The sequence below is a fragment of the Ascaphus truei genome, chromosome 7 (assembly GCF_040206685.1).
Source record: "Ascaphus truei isolate aAscTru1 chromosome 7, aAscTru1.hap1, whole genome shotgun sequence".
NCBI classification, from domain to species: Eukaryota; Metazoa; Chordata; class Amphibia; order Anura; family Ascaphidae; genus Ascaphus; species Ascaphus truei.
Window position 1 is genome coordinate 84,381,244 of NC_134489.1, and position 25,897 is coordinate 84,407,140.

The window sequence follows — 25,897 nt, forward strand, 5'->3', positions numbered from 1 at the left end:
ACTACATTTCCGTTACCCCACGTATGTTTGGAGAAGATTACAGGGCATTAGTGGTGGACATAAGGTTTAAGCATCTGGTAATATTGACGGCACACTCTTAAATACTTTTCGTCTCCAGCAAATAGTTGGAAGTGTTTTGCTCTGGTCCGTGTTAATACATACTTGTAGCATGTTCATTTTCAGGAGGGGAGCCCATGCAGGAACTGCCGCGTAAACTGTGCAAGAGTGGGGAAGAGTCCGCTATGGATTGTAAAACAATACATGGCAGGTCACTGCCAGCAGGGAAAGGATTAATGGAGATGCCATGTGAATAACAAGACAGCCTAGTTTGGAAGATAATTTGTGGCACCAGGCTGCAAATTGATTTAACATCTTAAATTTGGAAATGCAATCCCTGACTGGTCATGTATTTCATCAGACCTCATTCTGAGCTCTCATACTGAAATCGGTTATGTCGTTCTGACCACAATGTCCATTAGGGATCAATTCTGCATAGCTTTGTAATGCTGCATGCTGTATGCCAAACTAACATTTGTGTTGTGCTGGTGATTAATAAGAAATATGGGCCACCTGCCCATGTATGTGTTGAGCCTTATAGAGCCCTAGTTCCACATTGTATAAGTTCCCTAAGGAAATGCTTCTGAGCTGGTTTGTTTTTCATGCCTTTTTACTGCACGCCAACAAATAAGTTCAAAGTGTTTTTTTTTTTACAATGTAGTCCTCATCTAATGCTACATAATTGTTGTTTACACAAACACAGTAGTCGGTCAAGTGACCCTGAAATGCAAGAATCAATCTTACAGAGGAGGAAAAACTCCATAGTGCATCTTAAAATGCCTAGAACATGCGTCTATTCTTCACCTGCATAAATAAGGGTTAAGTTATATACATGGAGGTACTGAAGTGTTAAGCCTGCATGTACCAATTAAAGCACCAATACTGCATAATTAATAAGATTTACAGCATATGGGACCCTTGGAAATCAACAGCTTTGTTCCCAAAGTCTGTTTGCTGTGGTACACAATGCAGACGCCTCAACGCGCTGGCTGGGGCTCTTCTTGTAGTCTGAAAACATGTCTAACCATCTCTTGGAAATATTACTGTATTACCAGAAACTGGTTTTCAGCAAGTAGCATCTTAGTAGTTCTACCCCCTGTACCTTGATGTTTCCACTTACCTTTCCGTATAGATTGTAAGCTCCTTGGAGCAGGACCTACTGTAACAATGTATGTTTATTACATATTGTTTTTTCGTCCTCCAACCCTACTGTAGTGCGCCACGGGATATGTTGGCACGTTATAAATAAATGATGATAATAATAAAATAGTAGTTGGGATAATTTAGATTCTGATAGGACACAACATATCGGTTGCCTGCATTTTGAGATCTCTGCTGGCTCAGGTGGTCACTTTTAAGACTGTCCAGCATCTAAAGAAATTGACGAAACATTTGTTTGTATTCTGCAGTACAGTATACCCTTTTTCCTAACCCACAATATTACAATGTACTTCTCCACTACAAAAATGAAATAAAAATGAAATATTTAACATATACTTATTGTCTCCCCCCGGAGGCAGCCATATTTCATTTGTGGTGTTATTTATTGAAAGGCGGAAGGAAGTGCTTTGGAATTTGTTGCAAAGACATTGGAATTCTGTTTCTTCTGGGAAGAATCACTGCTGTCTTCTTCACCTGCTGGTGTTTTCTTTAGATGGCAAGTTTGAGGAAAGTTTGAGTTGCTTAAAATGAAGCTGAAGCCGCAGTGGTGCTAGCAAATCTTAATATAGTTACATAGTAGATGAGGTTGAAAAAAGACATGCGTCCATCAATTTCAACCTATTTGTTTCAGCCTCTATCATACTTCTAGTCTCATAAATGACGTAAAATCCATGTTTCATGCCTTATAAGAGATTAAAGCGAATCTCAATCATTTCATTTTTTTATCGCTCGTATAATTGAGGATACATTTTTGGTAAATTTTAGTTTCCCTTTAACCCTAGATTTCCAGTGCGTGCCACAATGCTTTGCATATCGATGCGTTTGAACTCTCCCGGTGTTAAAAATAATAGCACACAATGTTTCCACTTTGTGGTCTTTTGCCGTAATAGATTTATCTTCCATTAATTAGCTCACCAAAGTTTATATCTAATCCAAGTACAATAACACTTCGTGTTCGTTAGAAAGGTGTGATAATATAGCAAAGTGGTGTAAGACAAAAAAGAGCTCTCAGATTTATTTAATTAATTAAATGTATTTGAGATTTATATATTTAGCATCCCAAGGACAGCCGGGATTTATTATGAGTAGATGTGTGCAGTTTTATATGAATGTTTTGATTTACCTTCTGTAGTGACCCTGTACTGTGTGTGCGTGTGTGTGTAAGATTATAGGTTTTTAAATGATCCTTAAAGGCACAGTCCTCCCATTTTGGACCTAATGGAACTAGGTTAAAGCTAGGCGATTCATTGCCCTCTTTAAATAAATCAGATGAGTTCAGTTCTAGTATTTTGCTTTTTAGAACAAATTTTGTAAGCTTGGAAATGTTTGCATTCTAAAGAAGATATTAAGAAAATAATGTTACTGAGGGTACAGTTCCACTTGACGCTTAATTAAACTAGTTAATGACAATAATAATTTCTTCATAGAGCACCTTTCTCTCAATGGGAGTCGAAGCGCTTCACAATTACAGTATAGTGCGCGGTACGCCTATATTTGAAAGGAAGAACAAACCATGCAAAAAAATGCACAAAGCAGCGCACTGCTCAGGGAGACAGGTGAATAAAAATAGAAAAATATTTATTGTCTATCAAACATGACAAAAAAGGAGGTGTGAACCCTCCTACGCGTTTCACACAACACAGTGCTTTATCAAGGAGTAGATCTTGATCAAGATCTACAAACTTTGGTGAGTTTTGGACTTTTATTATACAGCTATCTCCAATGAGGTGCAGTGAAGTGAGAATATCATCATCTTTTTTTCTGTTACCTTAAGGAGGGTTATGCAATATTGAATTTCAGTCACTCACCTAGTAGTATACCCACTCTATAGTTGAGCCACATCTTCATAATTCACTTATGGATTAGAAGATAATATTCCAGGACTGTTGGAGCACCCATTATTTTCATATGCTGAACTATATTTGAAAGGAAGCCAATGTATACATGCAACCCACCATCCCCTTCACTTCTACTTATGTGAGAATCAATGAAAAAGGCAGGGGGGGGGGGGGGTGCAGAGATATGGTAGTAAAACACACCTAAGTATATCACTGACCGTTCAATTTGGTCGTGTGTGTGATTGCACCTTTAATGTAACACAGAAGCATTGCTGGAGCACCATACAATAATACAATAACCATCTATCAATTGTCAAAATACACCCTCCTGTTGCCAGAGACTGTAAATCAGGGGTAGCCAACTCCAGTCCTCAAGGGCCACCAACAGGTCAGGTTTTCAGGATATCCCTGCTTCAGCACAGGAGGCTCAGTCTTTGACTGAGCTACTGATTGAGCCACCTGTACTGAAGCAGGGATATCCTGAAAACCTGACCTGCTGGTGGCCATTGAGGACTGGAGTTGGCTACCCCTTCTGCACATTGTTTCCTGCTTAAACGAAATGCTGCAGGATCTTAAAACTGCATACTTTACCTGCCTGGGCTGTGCTGGGCTGTTCTGTGTGAGCATGATCGCTTTACAGCTAATCCTACTGCTCCACCTGCCTTTCAGTTTGTTTACCAGGAAATCAAGATGTGCAAACTGCAGGAAGCACTATTTGACCCTCATCCGACAGTGTCTCATTACAATAATTGCTAATCTCTGAATAAGACAGCCATGTTCTGAGTGAGGGAGAGAGAGCAGGGAGATAGAGAGGGGAGAGAGAGAAAAAAAAGCAGCTTGCGTTAACTAGATGCTTGTTGTTTGAACAAGTAGAGCATTGTAAATGCTTTCTGGTATCATGCTTTTATTATAGCGTTGACTAAGACATCTGGTGACCTCTGGGGTCAGGAAAACCAGGGCATAATAGTATGTTCTTTAATCCTTCCTTCCTAACCGAAGACATATCTCGGCTTGTTTTGGAGTGCTGTGTCTGCACTGTATGCGAAAAGCATAATGGCTACTTCCTGATTAATCCACTGTCCACAGTAAGCAGCTAATGTTAAATCTTCTTTTTATTTTCTAGACGAGGCTGAACGGGGTGGCTTTTTTTTTTTCCTTTTCATTTTACTGTTAATGATGATTAGAATGTGGGCTGGTGTAAACCAAAATTAATTCTGTCTTTCTAATTTAATGAGACGTACTCTGTATTTTGTTTGCAAATGTGGGCTTGATCCTGTATGTTTAATTGAAATCACAATTTTGTGTCCGGCAATGACATTAGTTTAACTGTATGTTTTTAGGAGCTGTTTGTTACCTACTTGCAATTTTAACATATTTAGATATTATTATTGTTATAGTTTATAACACGCCAACATATTACCGCAACGTAATTTATTATTTGATCATTGGAAAAACATATCACTTCTTAATCATATCTTGAATTATTGTCATTGTCAATCTAGCTGGCAAATGTATTTCAATTCCTATGTTGACTGTGTTTTATTTTTTTTGTTTTTTATTCAGTGTTATAATTTTCTTACGTTCACCCAGATAATGTGCCCCACACACAACCTGCATGATGTGAAACCTTAAGTTCTGACGAGGTTACTGTAATTGGGCAAATGTATACCAATCATCCTGCAATGTGTGTTTCTCCTTCCTCTTCTAAAGAAAAGGGAATCTGGAAAACACAATGTTTTATGATATCTAGTAAAATTGACATGAAAATATTCCACCCGTTGGAAAAATGACTTTTGAAGTTGATCTATATCAATAATGAGACTTTTCCACTATGGGTCAAAGGAGCACTGTCCTAATGATACATGGTTGGGAAAGATCATTTGTTGATCGGTGAGTCATGATTTTGTGTCCATGAATCAAAAGCATTTAATGCACAAGGCTTTATAAGGCTACAAACCTACCTCCTTGTCCCTCAATGGTTTTCAGTCCTTTGTTACTCGTTCTGCTACTACATGGCTTATAGCTGCCAGCATGTAACTCCCTAAAGTAGAATGTGCTTCTTCTGCTACTGACCCATTTCAGTTTATTTTTTAAGGGGAACTAAATGTGATTAGTTTGAATACTTTGCAAGTACTCGTTTCTAGTAATTCTACAGTGCCCCTAAATGCCCAAAGCGTTGGTTAACTAGTAGTCGTCTTTATATTTGCAGATATCCAACAAAATTGATTAACCCAATTGAAGTCCTACCTCTTGGGTGTATGTGTTTTAGAGATCTGTAAATCTTTAATATGTATGGCGTGTATAATTAAACAAACGTAAATTGCCAGTCCCACATAGTAGGCAAAAAATAACTTAAACAACTTATTATAATTGGCTTCCTTCGAAAGGATTGAATCACAACTAATCTATATCCTGTAAAAAAAACAAAGTTTTTTTTCTTTTTACAGATCATTGGAAAGGAATACTTGTACATTTTTTTTGTTTCGTTTTATATTTCAATCTCTTTGGCTAAGGGTAGCACCATTATTAATTTACAAGGCACAACCCCTACCCCCCCCGAAAAAAACCCCAGTGCATTTCAATAGTGTAACCGTATTAAAGTTTTCATGTAATTGGTACTTATGTCAATGGGTCATAGCTGGCGTTTTTAAGTTGGTTTGGTGTGTCACGTTTCTTTGTTGCTTATTGTTCTTACTGCTTCATATTTAATCTGCCTACCTTGCTATAAAAGCATTTAATTTGTTTAAGCAACACAAGATTTTCTTCATTCATTTTATAATGTGCCACGGCTGCGCTGCATCTCTCGTGGTTGTATTCGTGACATTGCTATGCTCCATTCCACTTATTTTATGTCATTCTACTTGGTATATTGACATCCTACATGGGTCACAAGAGCTATGTGCGTCATATTTAGTAGACGTCAAATAAACTCTGTGTGGCTCATTTATTGAGTTGTAATGGCTGGGTTTTATAGGAAGACGAGGTTTGAGTAATAGCTCAAACTACTAAGATACCAATTGCATTTGTATATCAGTTTAATACAGGGGTAGGCAACTCCAGTCATCAAGGGTTACCAACAGTTCAGGTTTTCAGGATATCCCTGAACAAGACAGGTGACAACATCAGTGGTTCAGTCTTCAACTGTGCTCAAGCAGGGATAGCCTGACCTGTTGGTAGCCCTTGATGACTGTAGTTGGCTACCCCATGTCTAATAGAACTTATAGCCTGCTACCTATGGAATGAATAATGCAAATGTATGGCCCCAAGAATTGGTCGGGTCTTGTGTTGTCACAGAAAGATTGTTCTACTTTAGGAAATTAAAACAATCACAATTTGAGAAGGATGCTCCTGTAATTGAAAAGCATTATGCCCCAGGTTTACGAAGAGGTGGTATTCCATATGACACCTTCCATAGCCTAAGACGTTTAACAGCCCATTCACTTGAAGGACCATATTTACAAAGCCTTTCTACTCGATAAGACCCCATACACGCCCTGTTCACGTGAATGGACCGTAAGCAGCCATGTTTACTAAACATTATCAGGAGGCGTTTTATGGCGTAGCACTGCTTGGTAAATATGGGCAGAGAAAGCTACTTGTATTGTACAATATCTCTAAACGTCTTACAGATTGATGGCAAGTTACAGAAGTACATACTTTGCGTCCTGTGAGTTTGTAAAAAAAAAAAAGTCAAGAATTTGGCAAAGAAAATGAAAATTCCAATACAAAATGAAACAGAATTGAGGGAATGTGAGAGATCAGCGTTTAGGGGTAATCTCTTTTATTTTTTTTCCTCTCAAAGTCCTTTTGAAAAATTAGGCAAACAGCTTTTTTTATATCTGCAAAATGCGGGAAATGAACAGAATTATAGTCACTTTCCACATTTCATCTGCATGAGAAGTCTCCCACAAGTACATAGAAGTGACCTTCTAGTTTTTTTTCCAGCTAATTTGATTGCGCAGAGCAGAAGCAGAAGAGGGGACAGCAAACTGGACACTACAGACTCACAGTCTTGATTTTGGGTAATAAACGCTTGAGACATATTCATGGCGAGAAATCAGTTGCCTTTTAATTCAAAAGGAACAGGCGAACATCCAGAAAACAATGTTTCTGGCCCACATGAGTGCTCATCACACAGGTGTTCTTGATGAACGCTCATGTGGGCCAGAAACATTGTTTTTTGGTTGTTTGCCTGCTCCTTTTGAATTAAAAAGCAACTGATTTTTCACCATGAATTTGTCTCGAGCGTTTATTACCCGAAGTCAAGGCCGTGAGTCTGTAGCAGGGGTGGGGAAGTCCAGACCTCAAGAGCTATCAAGCGGTAAGGTTTTCAGGATATCCCTGCTTCAGTGCAGGTGGCCTCCTGTGCTGAAGCAGGAAAATCTGACCTGTTGAGCACCCCTGCGGCGTAATCCCTTCAGTTTTGAAGATGCCTACAAGATATTTCTTTGTATTGCATTTTCATGACAGTCCCTTTAAGGGAGGTTTTGCGCAGTGGTTAAGGTGAGTCACAAGAATAAACAGGTTTATAGGTTTCCTTGTAGTTTTGGGCAGGTCACTTTCTGTCCCAGAGCCTGAGCTAACTTACATTGTTCATAATATCATTGTTGCTTCTTATCCTCTCCCGTTTGGAGGCTGCCACTCAGATTGGAGCTTCAGAAATAAGCTGCCATAAATCCAGAGGGAGCTGCATTAATGCCTCTGAAGTATAATTGTAAAGTGCCTTGCAAATGGGAGGCGCTATATAAATACAAAATATTATTACTATTAATAGGCACTAAGATGGTGAAGTCAAAGCTAAATCACATTACACATTACGGTTGTCATGTTGTGGCTGTGAAAGCGGCTTTCTTTTTAGTCATGGCGCTTATGCGGAAAGGAAAGGACTTCCTCAGGACCGATGCAGACTACATCAGGGTTGGCCAACTCCAGTTCTCAAGGGCCATCAACAGGTCCGGTTTTCAGAATATCCATGCTTCAGCACAGGTGGCTCAGTCAAAGACAGCCATTAACTGAGCCACCTGTGCTGACGCAGGGATATTCTGAAAAGCTGACCTGTTGGTGGTCCTTGAGGACTGGAGTTGGCCACCTCTGGTCTAAATGCATCTGGGATGTTGTAGAACTGCTGTGTACTTGATGTAAGTAGCTCTCACGTATGGCCTTTGATAACAGGAAGCAAGCTTTGTCTTGCTTTCCTACTTGGACAATTGCTGCACAGATATTTCACAATTTAACTGTATAACTGAGACACTAACTGAGACACTGGAGCCTTTTTTTTTTTTTTGGCAAAAAGACACATCAACAGTTTGTCAGGGGAAAGGGTGTGGACACATTGTCCCTGCCTATAAAGTATGAGATATTAAAGGGAAATTTAAGCTGTGTCATGTCTTCTCATAGAAGGGGCTAGCTCTAGAATAAGTTAGGGTGAAAATTGCATATAATATGCATAAAGTATAAGAGCCATGTAAGAGATGTGTGCAGAGGTACATTTAATGGAGACCGATTTTAGGGTGAAATTAAATCCTGGCTTTATTGCGCCTGTTCCTTTAACAAGGCAAAACATACAAAAACAAATAAAATAAAGGCCTACTCCACTTTGGAGAATAACTAATCCTTTACTTCAGCCCTTTCTAACTGGGTGGGTAGCCAGGTTGATTATCACCCCAAACATATATATATATATATATATATATATATATATATATATATATATATATATATACATACATACATACATACATACATACATACATATATATATATATATATATATATATATATATATACATACATATATATATATATATATATATATATATATATATATACATATATATACATACATATACCCCAAACATATATATATATATATATATACACACTGTATATACATACATACATCAGTCCAACAAGAAAGTCTCTTATCTGTTGCTGTGGGGGAAGGCCTCTCTGTTCTCCTAGGTCAGCATCCTTGTGTGCTATGGCCCTCTCTGTATCCAGGTATAGAGGTCTTGTCCCCTTGTCTTGCTGTCAGCATACAGTCCTTTTGTGTGCATCAGGACAATGCTTTCCTGAGGTCAGCCCAGTTGTGGGCTTAGGAAAACTCTGGTCTTTCTTCTCCTTATGTCAGCCCAAATGTGAGCTAAGGAATCTCTCTCCTGTTTCTCACATCAGGCTTTTTCTAAGAGTCCTAATTAGCCAGATGGTCTCTGGTTGATTGACTGTGTGCAATTAACCAGCACACTGCTGGATTTAGAGGCAGTTTCTCTCAAACAGTGATAAGTCCCTGTTACAAGCCACATTTAGAAGCTGTGCTAAGCCGCAAGGCACGTTATGGTTTGTTCAAGGGATGGACCATGGTAATTATGGTTTTGTATGTTTTCTCATTCTGGTGGAGACGCCTCAATTTTATCTGTGGTTATTACTATAAAAGCCACGTTAAGCAACTTAATGTAACTTCTCCTGTAAAGACTATCTATTGCACACTGCCAGCAAGTAAAGCATATATTTTGTGTTCATTTTTCTTCTGCTTTCAACTGTGAATCTCTACCATGCTTAAGCACCAGGATGAGAAAGGGAAGGTTGAGATGTAAATGTAATTTGTACAAAAAAATGTGTTTAGACTGGCTAAGTGGAACTGCATCCTTAAATTCAGCTGCAGCCGTAGGATATTTGATGGCCCAAATTGCTTTGGAGAGCAGTTCAGCACTGAACTTGGGATATTTAACTCCGCTCGTATTTGGATGGGGACAATTCCACCATCAGCCTCAGGACAGGAATGTGCTGCATTGCATAAAGATACGAAGTAAGAAGGCAAAGGCATATTGTGTGATTTGTCATCCATGCCTTTTGATCCATCTCAGAAGTCCTCAGTAGCACTGATATTGGTCATGGGCGTTACAGGACATCAGCTGGGAAACATGGAGGTTTAAAACCTGTATTTTAGTGCTCTGTTCTCTCAGGGGACATTTTAAGGAGATTTGAAATCTATACTCTTATTCAGCACTGCTTTATGCTGTTACATGTTCAATATGGAACATGGACTGCTGATTATAGGGAGGAGGAGTGGCTAAGTGAGTAAAGACACTGACACTAAAATTGCTGCAGGGGAGCCTGGATCAATTCCTGGTGTCGGCTCTTTGTGACCTTGGGCAAGTCACTTTATCTCCTTGTGCCTCAGGCATCAAAAAAACATAGATTGTAAGCTCCACGGGGCAGGGACCTGTGCCTGCAAAATGTCTCTGTAAAGTGCTGCGTATAACTAGAAGCGCTATACAAGAACATATTATTATTATTATTATTATAGAGGCTACTTCATGCAGCCATCAATGGAAATAATCTGTAGCATGTATGTATGTCTTTATTTATACAGCCCGCACATTGTACTCAGCGCTTTACAAAAGATACAATATTGGGGATTATTATTTAAAAGTGCAACAAAGTCAGACGATTGGAAAGGAAATTCCTGCCCCAGAGAGCTTACTATCTAAAGTTGACAAGTTTGTAGTGCAACTAAAGAATTGGTGGCTGTATTTTGTATTTATTGTGGCCATGGTATTGATTCTTCGTGTTCAAGGGATTTTTTTAAAATTTTGCTTAAAAAGAAGAGTCGTTGGAAGACACTGCATCATAGTGCTCTTTGACAACACCATAATTATCATGAGCACATTGTGACATGACATCATTGCACTAATTAGGCAGGATGAGAAATGACGAAACAGGTAAGGTGTGTCACACACATCAACTTTCCTGACTTCTCTGATTGTTAAATGGTTAATTAAACAAACCTGTACCCTGCTTTGGAGCTGTATGTAACATATATAACATTGTACTGTGCTACGTATATTTTGATGCCTCATAAAACTAATAATAATGAAGGGGGGTGGCCATACCATTGAGCTTTAAGTGACAGGAGACAAACTCGGCTTCCCTCTTGCAGTCTCTGTAATGTTGCTGGATTGTGTGGTTGGATGGGCGGTCTGGTTTAATACAGTTTATTATTCTCTGTTCTGTACTTTCAGTGTAATGTAGCCTATAATAGCGGCCTTGATTTCAGGTTATGCCAGTATGGCCTTGTGCTTCCTCTGTAATAAGGGCTCAACACCAAGGTTTTAACTGACTGTGTTTAGAAAATCTGATCATCCCTGGTAACTAATCCTTGTCTGCAATGCACTATGAAAGGAACAGGCTAATCAGGGGTGGGCAACTCCACCAACAGGTCAGGTTTTCAGGATATCTCTGCTTCAGCACAGGTGGCTCAATCAATCAGTGGCTCAGCCACTGATTGTCACCTGTGCTGAAGCTGGGTTATCCTGAAAGCCTGACCGGTTGGTGGCCCTTGAGGACTGGAGTTGCCCACCCCATGGCTATATTGTCCTGTTCTAAATGAACCCCTTTTAGTGCTAAAAGGACAGAGGCTGCAGCACACGTTTCCTGGCTCAGCTGAAACGGAAAAAGTTCATAAGAAGATAAATCAAGTTTTTGAGAGAAAAATAATTCTACACTTTTTTTGTTGTATTTTTCATCATTTTGGCAAATATGCACAGTTTGTCTTTCTGTACTGAATCGCAGTAGGATATAATTAATTATCCAGTATTATTTATTTCTTGATTAAAAGCTCGATTTTGTTCTTTAACATCAAAAACTCCAAATGGCACAAATACATATGTTATCTCTTTTTTTTTTTTTTTTTTTTTACTCTGGAATGCATGCCGACCTCTCCTAGAATGAAGGTGTTAAAATGACGACAAGCTTGTAATGATATCAAATATTGGTACATCACAGCTTTACTCAACGTAATATTGACACAGTGTTTTTGCTTTTTCTTTGGCCCAATGTCGCTCAATAGGGTTTGACAAATCGGGCTTCATTGAGTAATTAAATTGTGCTAACACTAGGGGCTTTAGATAACAGCAGCATGCATTTGGGAGAAGACTAATAAGTACAATGGATTATTTGAGTCTTTACGAGTCTTTTCTGACCGGTGATCAGTAAGAAGCTTTGTGATACCAGCGGTGAGGGTTTAATAAATGTAACCCCTTTTAGTGTGACTGTTACTTACCTCGAAAGTGCTAAACTGGGGCACCTTATGTTTAGAAAGGGACCACTCATCCACTATCCTAATTAAAAGTAATCACAACACTGTTTAAAAAGAGCTTATTTATTCAACTGTGATGGTGCCAATCGGGGAACTATCGCATGGAAACTCCCATTGATGTGCATGGGAGTTTCCATGCAATGGTCCAAGATCGGGCCCCTGAAGAGTCTAAAAAGCAACGTGTAGTGCGTTTGTCCTCTGTGGCAGGTGAAAGTTTCACAGGAGGATAGAAGTTTCAAATAAATTCAGGTTGTTTTATTTCCTTAGTAAGGGATTTTTGCTTTCTTATTTTCTTTTTATGTGTGTGTGTGTGTGTGTGTGTATATATATATATATATATATATATATATATATATATATATATATATATATATATATATATGTACCGTGTTAGCCGACATTAATAATAAAAATGAATAGACGATACCGTTCTGTATGCTTTTATTTATGCGAGCTTTCGAGATACATGATCTCTTCTTCCGCCGGTGTTACAATCGATAAAGCAAGAGAAGTGTTTACTTAATAACAGTGCATCTTGGAATGTATCTGTGACCGAAGCCTATCCCTCCCCCATGGGCAGTATGCGATTTATGACTTAAGGCAGTGGTGCGCGATCTTCCTGCTCTGCGCCGCCTGCCTGCTCTCCCTGTGTTGTTCCCCCCCTGCGGTATCAAATGACGCTTCGGGGTCATGATATCACGTGATCCACAGCGTCATTTGATGCCGCGTCTCCATGGCAACCGGTGTGAAATGACGCCGCGGGGTCGTCATGTCACATGGCCCAGCGACGTCATATGACACCGCGTTGTCATGGGGACGAGTGGACACGGAACCCGGGTAAGTGAGCTGTGCCCCCCGCCCCCCCAAAAAAAGTATTGCGCCATCCAGTTTGCGCACCGCTGACTTAAGATGTTAAATGGTCCCTGAATGTTAGTGATGTAAGAGTTTGTGTTTAAATATAAATGTACTAGCTGAGAGACCCGGCGTTGCCCGGGATGTAAATGCGTAATAGGTAGTATTATTTATAAATGGTGGAACAATAGGTGACTGTTTGTTGTAAAGGTTGGATAATAATATTGAAAAGAAAGATGGAAGAAAATGTAATACGATGTTGTATAAAAATGGTTTATTGTAACCACACCACAGTACAATGTATATTTTGGTGCCATAAGTGATGTAAAAATCTGAGTCGTGTGTCCTGCTAGGGTGTGAGGCGGCGGGTGGCGCGTGGGTTGTGAGTGCTGTGTGCGAGTGGGGGTCCTGCTAGGGTGTGAGGCGGCGGGTGGTGCGTGGGTTGTGAGTGCTGTCTGTGAATGGGGGTCCTGCTAGGGTGTGAGGCGGCGGGGTGGCGCGTGGGTTGTGAGTGCTGTCTGTGAGTGGGGGTCCTGCAAGGGTGTGAGGCGGCGGCTGGCGCGTGGGTTGTGAGTGCTGTCTGTGAGTGGGGGTCCTGCTAGGGTGTGAGGCGGTGGGTCAGTGATGTCGGTGCGTAGGGGCGGGAGGCAGCAGGTGTGTGTGGCGGCAGGTATGTGTCGAGTGTGGCGGGTGTCTGTTGAGTGCGTGCAGCGGCTGTGAGGCGGTGGGTGAAAGGCAGAGGAGGCCGGAGTAAGGGCGGGTGAAAGGCAGAGGCGGGGGTGGGGAGGCGGTAAGGCGGGCATGAAGGCGAAGGGCGGCGGGAAGGGGAGGAGGGGGTGGAGGAGGGGGGCAAGGGGTGGAGGAGGGGGGGAAGGGTTAGAGGAGGGGGGGAAGGGTTAGAGGAGGGGGGGAAGGGTTAGAGGAGGGGGGGAAGGGTTAGAGGAGGGGGGGGAAGGGTTAGAGGAGGGGGTGGAAGTGTGGGAGGGGGTGGGAGGGGAAAGGGGAAAAAGAGGTGGAGGGGGGGGGAAGAGGAGCGGAGGGGGGGGGGGAAGAGGAGCGGAGGGGGGGGGGGAAGAGGAGCGGAGGGGGGGGTGGAAAGGGGAGCGGAGGGGGGGTGAAGGGGAGCGGGGGGGGGGGAAGGGGAGCGGGGGGGGAAGGGGAGCGGGGGGGGAGGGGAGAAGTGGTGGGAAGGGGGAGGAGGGGGGAGGTGGTGGAAAGGGGGAGAAGGGGGGAGGTGGTGGGAAGGGGGAGAAGGGGGGAGGTGGTGGGAAGGAGGAGGAGGGGGAAGGTGGTGGAAAGGGAGAGAAGGGGGGATGTGGTGGGAAGGGGGAGGAGGGGGAAGGTGGTGGGAAGGGGGAGGAGGGGGAAGGTGGTGGGAAGGGGGAGGAGGGGGGAGGTGGTGGGAAGGGGGGGAGGGTGGAGGTGGTGGGAAGGGGGGGGAGGGTGGAGGTGGTGGGAAGGGGGGGAGGGGTGAGGTGGTGGGAAGGGGGAGGAGGTGGGAAGGGGGAGGCGGAGGGAAGGCGGGGGGTGGGAGGCGGTGGGAAGGCGGGGGGTGGGAGGAGGTGGGAAGGCGGGGGGTGGGAGGCGGTGGGAAGGGGGGGGAGGTGGTGGGAAGGGGGGGAGGGAGGCGGTGGGAAGGGGGGGAGGGAGGCGGTGGGAAGGAAGGGGGAGGCGGTGGGAAGGGGGGGTGGGAGGCGGTGGGAAGGGGTGGAGGCGGTGGGAAGGGGTGGGGGGAGGCGGTGGGAAGGGGGGGAAGGGGGGAGGCGGTGGGAAGGGGGGGAAGGGGGGAGGCGGTGGGAAGGGGGGGAAGGGGGGAGGCGGTGGGAAGGGGGGGGGCGGTGGGAAGGTGGAGGGGAGGCGGTGGGAAGGGGGGGGGGAGGCGGTGGGAAGGGGGGGGGGAGGCGGTGGGAAGGGGGGGGAGGCGGTGGGAAGGGGGGGTGGAGGGGGGGTGGAGGGGAGGTGAAGGTGGGGGGGTGGAGGGGAGGTGAAGGTGGGGGGGTGGAGGGAGGTGAAGGTGGGGGGGTGGAGGGGAGGTGAAGGGGGGTGGAGGGGGGGGAGTGGAAGGGGGGGGTGGAAGGGAGGTGAAGGGGGGGGGTGGAGGGGAGGTGAAGGGGGGGGTGGAGGGGAGGTGGTGAAGGGGGGGGTGGAGGGGAGGTGGAGGTAAATGGGGAGGTGAAGGGGGGTGGAAGGGAGAAGTGGAGTGAGGGGAGGTGAAAGGGGGTGAGGGGAGGTGATGGGGGGTGAGGGGAGGTGAAGGCCGCTCACTCACCCGTCCGGCAGGTCCCACGTGGATCTGAGGCGGGAGGCAGCGTGTTGTGGCTGCTCCCCCGCTGTGTCCCGGGCGCTCGCTCGCCCCCCCGCTGACTGTAGCGGCGCCGGGGGGGGGGGGGGTAGGGGGGGTATCGGGGAGACACTGACACTGGAGGGGAGGGGGGGTGAAGGGGGGGTGGAGGGGAGGTGAAGGGGGGGTGAGGGGGAGGTGAAGGCCGCTCACTCACCCATCCGGCAGGTCCCACGTGGATCTGAGGCGGGAGGCAGCGTGTTGTGGCCGCTCCCCCGCTGTGTCCCGGGCGCCGCCATCTTGGGCACTCGGCGCCGCGAGGCAGCCTGCCTGGCCACTGGCTGTTCCCCCGCCGGGGAGGGGTGAGTTGTAGCGCCGGGGAGGGGGGGGCATGTATATGTGTGGGGGGGGGGAGAGGTGGGAGATATAGAGGGGGGGTCTCGCACGGCCGCTGACACTGGGTGGGTGGGGGGGGGGGGCGCTGAAGGGGTAATAATAGTGTGTGTGTGTCCCGCTGAATGTAGCTGCGCCGGGGGAGGGGGGGGTCGGGGTGAAAGCGCGGGAGACACGGGGAGAGGAGGAGGTGCGCGCGGGTGCTGCTAACTGTGAGCCCCGCTAATGTATGTAACAGTGTGTGTGTGTGTGTGTGTGTGTGTGTCACTGTGTGTGTGTGTCACTGTGTGTGTGTCTGTCATTGTGTGTGTGTCTGTCACTGTGTGTGTGTGTGTCCCTGTGTCCCTGTGTCCCTGTGTGTGTGTGTCACTGTGTGTGTGTGTGTGTGTGTGTGTGTGTGTCTGTCACTGTGTGTGTGTGTGTGTGTGTGTCCCTGTGTGTGTGTGTGTGTCCCTGTGTGTGTGTGTGTGTGTGTATGTGTGTCCCTGTGTGTGTGTGTGTGTCCCTGTGTGTGTGTGTGTGTGTGTGTGTCCCTGTGTGTGTGTGTGTGTGTCCCTGTGTGTGTGTGTGTCCCCCTGTGTGTGTCCCTGTGTGTGTGTCCCTGTGTGTGTGTGTGTCCCTGTGTGTCCTTTGGCCCGTCACTCCGCCTCAGGCCAATGAGAGGTGTGCGGGGGCGGGCCAAGGGACCAATGAGATTTCCCCTAGGGACACCGGACATCCAGGCAGGCAGGCAAACATACAGTGCTTTCACTAATATAGTATAAGATAAAGTGCCTACAGTGTATAAAGCGCTTTACAAAAGGTGTGTATGGAGTGGGAGTGTATACCAATGGTGTGGGTAGGTGTAAAAATGTAAGAGGGTGTTGCATTACTATTAATGTGTGTAGATACTATGTGGTCCCTATTAGTATACAGGGATATAATTACATTGTACATTTGTATGTGTAAGAGACAGCTGTGTGTGCATTCATATAGCGCAGTATGTATAGACATGGCCTTTAGCACTCATGGGAAGAGAGTTCTCTATTGTCAGAGTAGTGAATCATGAAGCTGCGGCCACCGCTGTGTCCCGAACACTTGCATAAATTTGTATTGAAATAGCCCCTGTCCTGTCTCATCTATGTAGTAGCAGCCTCCTGGACATTTCATGCACATGATGAGGTACACGACATTGCTGGAGAAACAGGTGAACCTTCCTCTGATTTTGTACTCCAGGTTCCTGTGTGGTATTTGTATTGTGCCCGTTGTGTGGAGCATTGCGCAGGTTTTGCATCTTGCGTCCTGGCATTGTCGTGTCCCGCATTCAGTTGTACTGTTGAATACTTTACTTTACTCCTCACCATCATTTTCTTGAGATTATGAGATTGTCTGTATGATAATAAGGGTGTTTCAGGGAAGACCTGTTGCAGTCTTGTATCTTCCTGGAGGTTGTAGTTCCCTGGCGATCTTGCGTAGGGCTTTTAGGTGTGGTTTATATGTGACCACCAAAGGTACCCTGTCGCTTGTCTCTTTCTGTCTGTATTCAAGGAGATCACTTCTTGGTATTCTGGTGACTTTGTGGATTTGCTGGTCTACAATTCTGTGGTTATATCCACGGTTTATGAAAGCATATCCGGTTGTATCATATGGCTTGACTGTAGATGGTTGCATGCTTAGTGTGTGTGCGGTGGAAGCTGTTGTCTCCAAATAGCTGGATCTGTCTGTAGGTTTGCGGTATACAGAAGTCTGTAGTTGGTTGTTCTTTATAGTAAGAGTGTCTAGGAAATATACTTCGTCTGGGGAATGGGTGAGTTTGAGGTTGATGGTCGGGTGGAACGTATTGAAGTTCTCATGGAACTGTATGAGGTCCTGTTTACCAGAGGTCCAAATCAGGAGGATGTCATCGATGTAGCGAAGATATGTAAGGGGTTTCAAGTGACAGGTGGAAAGAGTCACTCTCCAGTTTTGTGCAGACAGATTGGCATACTGTGGCGCTATCAGAGTGCCCATAGCAGTACCGGTTGTCTGGAGGTATGGGTCAGAATAAATTTGATGCATTTTTTCACTGCCTCTGTGAGTGGCTCCTGCGGTCCCAGAAAGTATCTGCAGGCTGAAATCCCATCTTTGGGGGGGATGTTTGTATAAAGTGATTCTACATCCATGGTTGCTAGTAGTGTTCCTGTTGGGAGGGGGCCAATGGCAGTAAGTTTGTTTAGCAGGTCGGTGGTGTCCTGGATATAACTGGGTGTTTTCCTGACAAGTGGTTTAGAATACCTTCCACCCAGCCAGAAATATTCTCAGTCAGTGTGCCAGATCCAGAGGTAATGGGGCGCCCATGGTTACCCTCTTTGTGTATTTTAGGGCGCATATATAATGTTCCAGCATTTGGGTTAGCTGGTATCAGGTCCAAAATGTGTTCTCTTGTGTGGATCGGGAGTTTTTTGATGATCCTGTTGAGTTCTCTCGTATATTTTTTTAGTTGGACCCTCCTGCAGTTTGGTGTAGTACTTTGCATCAGAGAGTTATCTGGGTGCTTCCCACAGGTAGTCTGTGGTGTTCATTATGCCCCCTGCTCCTCCCTTGTCCGCAGATTTGATTATGTTGTGGGTGGCCTTTAGCGATTCTATGGCTCTCCTCTCGATCAGTGTCAGATTATGTATGTATGTCTTTATTTACATAGCTCCATTAATGTACATAGCGCTTCACAGTAGTAATACACGTGACAATCATATAAATAACAAATAATACAAATAACAGGTCCATGGGAATAAGTGCTTCAGACATAAAAGTAACATTTTGGACGAGGAGTCCCTGCTCTGCGGAGCTTACAATCTAATTGGTAGGTAGGGAGAACGTACAGAAACAGTAAGAGGGCGTTCTGGTAAAAGCGTCTGCAGAGGACCAAGCTTTATGTATCATGTGTCTAGTATTATCCATGGTGCTACTCATATGCTTCTTTAAGCAAGTGTGTCTTAAGGTGGGTCTTCAAGGTGGATAGAGAGGGTGCTTGCCGGGTATTGAGGGGAAGGGCATTCCAGACGTTTGTTTCCTTAAAAGTGTGTATGTGTGTGTGTGTGTGTGTGTGTGTGTGTGTGTGTGTGTGTGTGTGTTTATGTAGATGCAAAGAAAAAAGGAATACTCCTCAAGGAGAATCATTTGCCATTTAAATGTGCAATTCTACGTATAGGACCAAATTGAGCTTATGGACGTCATATCTTAAATAGGCTAAAACTAGGTGATTGACGACTTTTAAAAAGTCAGACAAGCATAAGTATTTTAGACAATTTTGAAAGCAATTTAGTCAACATTCTAGCCTGAAGCGGACCTTATCTTTCCTTGTCTATCTCCCTTTTGGCTATTTCATATTTCAAATAGATACTTCTTATAACCAATTAGTGAGGGGGGGCAGACCAGATGACTGTAAACCTTCACAGTTCACTTTGTACGTGAAAACAAAAGAATATTTTCAGATATTCAAAGATTATGAAAAAAAAAATTGGAATTTTTTTTTTTTAGCTTCAATCTCCAAGATTGAATGCAATTAGTTTATTAATTAATTTATTTTTATTAGATTTTGGAAGACCAACTCCTCATTCATCACATGATTTCAATAAAATATTCTGTACGGTGCAGTTATTGTGCAGGTACAAAAGGCCAAGGAAACTAGTGACAAAGTAATAATGGTAATTATGCATATATACGTTCATGGCGGGAATATAATGACGTAAATTCACAGTCTATATGTGAGGATTAATAAATTGCAGTAGACCATTAAATAAAATCTCTGAACAATAAGATCTGAATGTACAAGTATAAAATGTATGTATGTATGTCTTTATTTGTATAGCGCCATAAATGTACATAGCGCTTCACAGTAGTAATACATGTCATATAAATAACAAATATAAATAACAGATCATGGGAATAAGTGCTTCAGACATACTGTAAAAGTAACATTAAGGAAGGAGTCCCTGCTCCGAGGAGCTTACAATCTAATTGGTAGGTAGGGAGAACGTACAGAGACAGTAGGAGGGAATACTAGTAAGTGCGTCTGCAGGGGGCCAAGCTTTGTGTCATGTGTCCATGATTATCCAGTGCTACTCATATGCTTCTTTAAGCAGATGTGTCTTAAGGTGGGTCTTAAAGGTGGATAGCGAGGGGGCTAGTCGGGTATTGAGGGGAAGGGCATTCCAGAGGTGTGGGACAGAAAGTGAGAAAGGTTTAAGGCGGGAGAGAGCTTTAGATACAAAGGGGGTAGAAAGAAGACATCCTTGAGAAGAACGCAAGAGTCGTGATGGTGCATAGCGAGAAATTAGGGCTGAGATGTAATGAGGGGCAGAAGAATGTAAAGCTTTAAAAGTGAGCAGTAGAATTGAGTGTGAGATACGCGATTTAATCGGAAGCCAGGAGAGGGATTTCAGCAGGGGAGATGCGGAGACAGATTTAGGAAAGAGTAGAGTGATTCTGGCAGCAGTGTTTAGGATAGATTGTAGGGGAGACAGGTGAGAGGTAGGAAGGCCGGACAGCATGTCTCCATGTTTCCAATTTACCCATGTGTACCATAAATTCACGTTAGTCATAAGTCGGTCTGCTCCTTGAAGCAGTATCATAGATGTGAGGATATACTAGTTCTAAAAAAATATTAAGTACGAAAATTAACATTTCAACGCCGGGTATATCAGCTAGTACAGTATAATTGTATTTATATAGCCCCAATCACGTCCGCAGCACTTTACATTGCAATAGAAGGTAAATACATTACAAACAATGGGAATAAGTGCAACAGGTAAATTACAACATAAGGCAAAAGGAGACCCTGCCCCGAAGAGTTTACAGTCTAAGTGTTACGTTGGGAGACATTAAGGGTCAAAAGTGCATTTCAGTGAACCTGATTGTTGCTGAGGTTGAGTCGGTTTTTTTATATAGGAAATTGCACAAACTCTTGTGCAACATCTTATGTCAGTGTGTCTTTAAAGCACCACAGTATTTTCTAGATTTCGCACATTGTTTTATGGCATCTGTGGTGGCTGTTTAGAAAAATAAAGTATTTTCCATGAGAATAAAGACTTTTGCTGAAAATGTATTCTGTGTTTTTAATACTGAAATTAGATGTCAAAGGGACAATTTAAATATGGTACTTGCCAGCCAACCGGCACTTCTGTTTTTGCAGGTATTAAAAAGTGTTTGCTATGTAAGGTACATTGTATGTGCACTGCCATCAATCAAACATCTGTGTCTTTAGACATTGTGACACTTTGCAGGGCTTTAATCTCGTTTAGCGGACTCCTTGCTAACTGTTTGTACAATGGTGATTGACAAGGTTGGTACTTTGATGACATTGGTGCTGAGGTATGCAACCTTTAGCAGTTGGGGTGCAGGCTTACATCAAACTTAAGAAGGATGTGACAGATGGTCGTTAGCATGTAAAAACTGTTGGTTGTCTAATGGAAACAGAGTTGATGGACTTTGTCCAGTTACCAGTGAGAACCTCAGTAACAGAAAAACACTCTCACCATTTGTAAAAATAAAACAGAAGATTAAAGCAGCAATTTTACTGCCTGCTATTTGAAGTACTAAAAGCTAGAGACTAATAACTTTTTGTTTGCTCCTCTGGCTACCCAGACCATTTAAACATAATCAGTTTTTGCTGTTATTATCAAGTTTTAAATTAAGGATTTGGTAGAGCATTTTCTCTTGATTTTTAACCTTAAAGTTTGCTATTAAAGGTATCGCTTCTACCTTCCTTTTCTTTTTGCTGATACATGTTTCTTTGGCTGCTAATAACCAAAGGTTGTCTCTGAAGATAAATTAGTACCGTACTCAACATTCAAAAAAAATAATTCAGAGTAACTGTTGCCATTTTATTTGCTGAATACTACTCTGGTTACTATGGGTTTCTTTGTCTTTTTATTACAAGTAAATATGTATACAGGCCTTCCTCGGTTATCCGCCAGATTCCATTCTGCAATCCAATGTGCATCCAATGTTAGTCCGCGTCGGATAATGCGCTCCGCGGAATACTTTGTATGACGGCTTGGATAATCCGTTCGACGGGTAATGGAACATCGGATAGTGAGGACCACCTGTACTTGTATTAGGCTTCGGCCCCGCTGCCTGCGCTGAACGCGCGTCTGCAGCCGAGTTCCCTGGTCTGCAGGGGGAGGGGGGCGTGACGGGGGCGCAGCCATGACGTCACCTGGCAGGTTCGCCCTCATTGGCTGAACTGCTGCGGGGGCGTGGCCTAGCGCTCCGTCGCTACTACTAATCATAATCTTACTGTCTGCAGGAAAAACACACCGCGCGGCATGGCGGCTGCTCCTCGCACTGGGCCCTGCCCCATTGAGGGGCGGCTCTTGTCCCCGCGGCGGGCGCTGCAGTAGACAGCAGGGACCAAGCCTTAGATGCCGAGCAGTGCTTTGGAGCAGATTTCGGATTTTCGCAGAATGTGTTGCTTTTGTGTTACACAGAGATGGGAAGCACAGAGCTTCAAGGGCCACCAGCAGGTCAGGTGTTCAGGATATCCCTGCTTCAGTCAAAGCCTGAGCCACCTGTGCTGAAGCAGGGATATCCTGAAAACCTGACCTGCTGGTGGCCCTTGAGGACTAGAGTTGCCCACCCGTGAGCTAATGTCTAATTACTATTCATCCTTAGGCTGGGGCCATAGAGGAGTGAGGAGTTCGGAGCCGCGCTGACGCTGAGGCTCGCCTGCTGAAATCTGCGCGATTTCATGCCCATGCAGGCGAGCCAGCAGGCGCGATCGGAGGCGGGGCAGTGACGTTGCTGGGCCAATCGCCCGCGACGCACCGACGTCAATGTCACGGCGCCGACGTCACGGCGCCGTGACGACGCTGCTCCGCGCTGTTTGGATGTTTTCAGTCGACAGCGCGCTGAAAAACAGCTCGGCTGCTGGCTGAAAAATCCAACTCCTCAGCACGCCTGCGGACGCTCGCGTGAGCCCCCTCTGAAGGCATCCTCATTGAGGATGCAGGGGCTCAGCGCGGAGCGTCCGCACGGCTCAGCGCGGCCTGTCCTTCTATGGACTCGGCCTTATAACTGCTGCAGAGATTACTGTGGTGGCGACCGTCTGTTATGATTTGTGATCAGCTTGATCTATATTCTGTGTATTAATTTAGATGGAATTTGTGTATAAAATAGGGAAATCTGCAACGGTATGGGGAAATGTGATGTTGATGAAACCTTTTTATCTTTTAAAACCACTTCCTGCAGAACACACACAATGTCCTTTTAGTTTAATGCAGCAGTTTCTCATACTCATAAGGGAAGAATGTGATATTAAAGCAGAATTGCATGTTCAAGTCTTCCATCTCTAAGGGAACACGTTAAAATAGAAACGCATCAACAGAAGTATGGTCAACTTTCAAATGAAACTATTTTTCTCCAGAAACAACATACTGCCGCTTTCACTAAACTGCGCAGCCTTTCACATTTACTGGCGCCAAGTCTTGGTAATTCAGCAGGTTGTGCTCCCTGTCCCATATGTCCTGTGGCCTCTCCTAACACTAAAGCGCACATGTATCACGTGCCGGTTACTGGTTATCGCACCTATTCAGGCATTGACTCTTATTGACTTGAATGAGCGTTAATGCTGGAATGGGTTCGATAACCTGTACCGGCACTTGATGCTTGTGACCTTAGGGGATTTATTCTATATTGTCTGAAGCTGCGGTCCGGCCTGTTTGAAATGAAAATCTGCGTCAAAGTCAATGGGGATTTTCACCCAAACAGGCACTTTGGACTATTTAGTATTATCCCTTAAGAAAATAAACTTCTGCTGTTGGACTTGTGTACTGGAAGGTTTGGGGAGCGCAGGTATCACCATATGAAAAATGAAGCAGATAAACACTACATAGCGCAATATGCTTCAATTAGGTCTCAAATACTAGGAATTCAATAGAATGGGGACTCACATTTTCTTAAATAAACGCCGGCATTTCCCACAATCCATGTGGCTCTGGATCATCAGACTTCACTTCTTGGGTTAGGAGATGGTTAGGGTCTGGGTGGGACCTTCCTCAATGGAGAAGAAAAAATACCATAGTGCAAAACTGCATATAGTTGGCGCTTGTATTAAACAGATAATTGCACACTTACATAAATATAAACAGCATGGACGTATAAAACGCTGAGTGGCGTCTGGTATCCTCACCGCACCTCGTGTTGGTAGTAGCTCCTGGTCTGCTGTGCATGTTGTCACTTCCGGTGCAATCGATTTTGCAGCGAGGGACAGGCTGTGATCCGGTATCGAAGGAGAGGGTATCAGAAGAGCCTAATACACAGACTATGCATTTCGCTTAGGCTGCGCTTATAGTGCCGGCGACAGCAACCGAAGACTGCCGTCGCCGCACTATAAGCGTAGCCTTGGAATAGCTTCTTCAGGAGATAATTTATATTTATGTAAGTTTGCAATTATCTGTTTAATACAAGCTCCAAGTATATGACTTAAAGTCATTGTCAGAAACATACCACCCCACAAATGTAAACACAGGTCAAGCCTCCCTTTTTAGGAGCACGTTTCACTCGTTTGAAACTGATGTCATACATGGGGGGGGATGGGGGGACCTTCACACAGTTTTAGCCATTGAAGTCCGAATTACTGCGTACTAATAGCTTTTTGTTTGGCACAGAATACCATATTTCCCTTGACCCTGACGTCTGTGCACACTTGGACTTCATAATATGCATTTGACATGCAAGTGGAACAAAGTTTAGACATTGTGTGGAATATCATTGGTAATGTATGACATTACTGGGTTCCTGCAGTCTATGAACAGTAAACGGTTTATTTGGAGCATAGAGATGCCAGAGAAACCTAAACGTCTATCACCTACTGTGGCTGCACTGAAGCTCACCACCATTAGGGGCCCATCCTCGATGCAGATCTTCATCTCGTCTCTTTGAAGTGTCGGTGCTCGTGCTCTGGAGGGTTTTCTTCAAGGGTTGGTTTGCAAGATGTGGTTTTGGTTAGTATTTTTCTTTTAACATGTAGGCGAGTGCAGCCCCTAAAAACAAACCACAAACATCTTTTTGGTAAACCACTGGACCCAACTGATTTGATTCCAATGGGTTTGTAGCAAAAAGCCAGCTGCACAGTGCTTCCACTTTTCCTAGAACAGAAAAGTAACCAGTAAGGGATACATGTGTATACAATTCTAATAATTATAATTATAATGTTTCAATACACAATATTTTGATTTACCACTTAAATGATGTGCTTTTCTCCTCGGATCTTGGTGGAGTATATGTTCATATGACTTTCGATGACACGTGCACTCGCAAGTATATGACTTGCCTTTTAAAGTGTGATATATATTTATTTTCAATTGTGTAAGGCACCCCTGAAGGTTCAATATCAAGGTGTCATGGACAGGAAGTGTGTGTGTGTGTGTGTGTGTGTGTGTGTGTGTGTGTGTGTGTGTGTGTGTGTGTGTGTGTGTGTGTGTGTGTGTGTGTGTGTGTGTACACACACACACACACACATTGCAGTAGGAAGCCCAGCACACTTGGAATTTTGCTCAAAAGGTGATTTATTAGGTGACCAACATTTACAGTTGAGGACAGAAATGTTAATCATGATCCAAGTGTGCTAGCCTTCCTACTGTGTGTGTTTATATGAAAAAGGAAAACACACACGTGTGCACCGGGGGTTAGTTTGAAAGTTATTTATCGTAAAAAAGAAAAATACATAGCCCCGTACATATGAGTTGAAATCACTGGGTACCAGCAGCCATATATTGCAAAAGTCTGGTTACAAACACGTTTGGGTTAAGGGCGCGCTAGTCCCGCTGTGTATCCTGAGCAGGAGTTACAGCCTCCATGGACTGCTGGCGTCCCCATAAGATGGAGGCAAAAACCACATGACCTTGACGCGTTACATACTGAACGCACTTCCTCACCTTGTCTGGGTACACGGTGGGACAGCAGCGCGCTCTATCCCAAATGTGTTTGTTGACATCTAACCAGCCTTTTGCAATACATCGCTGCTGGAACCCAGTGATTTTAACTCTGATGTGACTGTTTTTTCTTTTGTACTTACCCCCAGTGCGAACTTGTGTGTTATTTTTGAGATTACCCCTTAGAGGAGTTTTACGTGGGTGTGGGGACCCTTTTACGAGAACTGCAAGGGGTGAGGGATTTTACTACTAATTTGTCTGCTGAGCGCCCTGCATATGTACACACACACACACACACACACACACACACACACACACACACACATGA

The 25,897-nt window shown here is 44.2% G+C and overlaps 1 protein-coding gene and 1 long non-coding RNA gene across 28 annotated transcripts in view; one reads left to right on the top strand and one right to left on the bottom strand.

Annotated features, from left to right (window-relative positions):
* The window catches only part of LOC142499647 (uncharacterized), a 9,159-nt gene extending 5,151 nt beyond the window's left edge, over positions 1-4,008 (bottom strand). Inside the window, exons 1-3 of one of the 2 annotated variants that reach the window (XR_012802707.1) lie at positions 3,648-4,008; positions 1,178-1,428; positions 163-272 (exon numbers count right to left, since the gene is read on the bottom strand). This is a non-coding gene — a long non-coding RNA (uncharacterized LOC142499647). The remainder of the gene's footprint in view (positions 1-162; positions 273-1,177; positions 1,429-3,647) is intronic. The other variant, XR_012802706.1, reaches the window with a different exon arrangement.
* Positions 1-25,897, top strand: part of BAZ2B (bromodomain adjacent to zinc finger domain 2B) — a 167,532-nt gene that overhangs the window by 55,684 nt on the left and 85,951 nt on the right. Inside the window, exon 1 of one of the 26 annotated variants that reach the window (XM_075609281.1) lies at positions 3,798-4,141. The exons of the other annotated variants lie outside the window; for them this stretch is intronic. The gene's annotated coding sequence lies outside the window, so the exon portion shown is untranslated. Of the gene's footprint in view, positions 1-3,797; positions 4,142-25,897 lie in introns of those variants that run through there. 26 annotated transcript variants of the gene reach the window in all.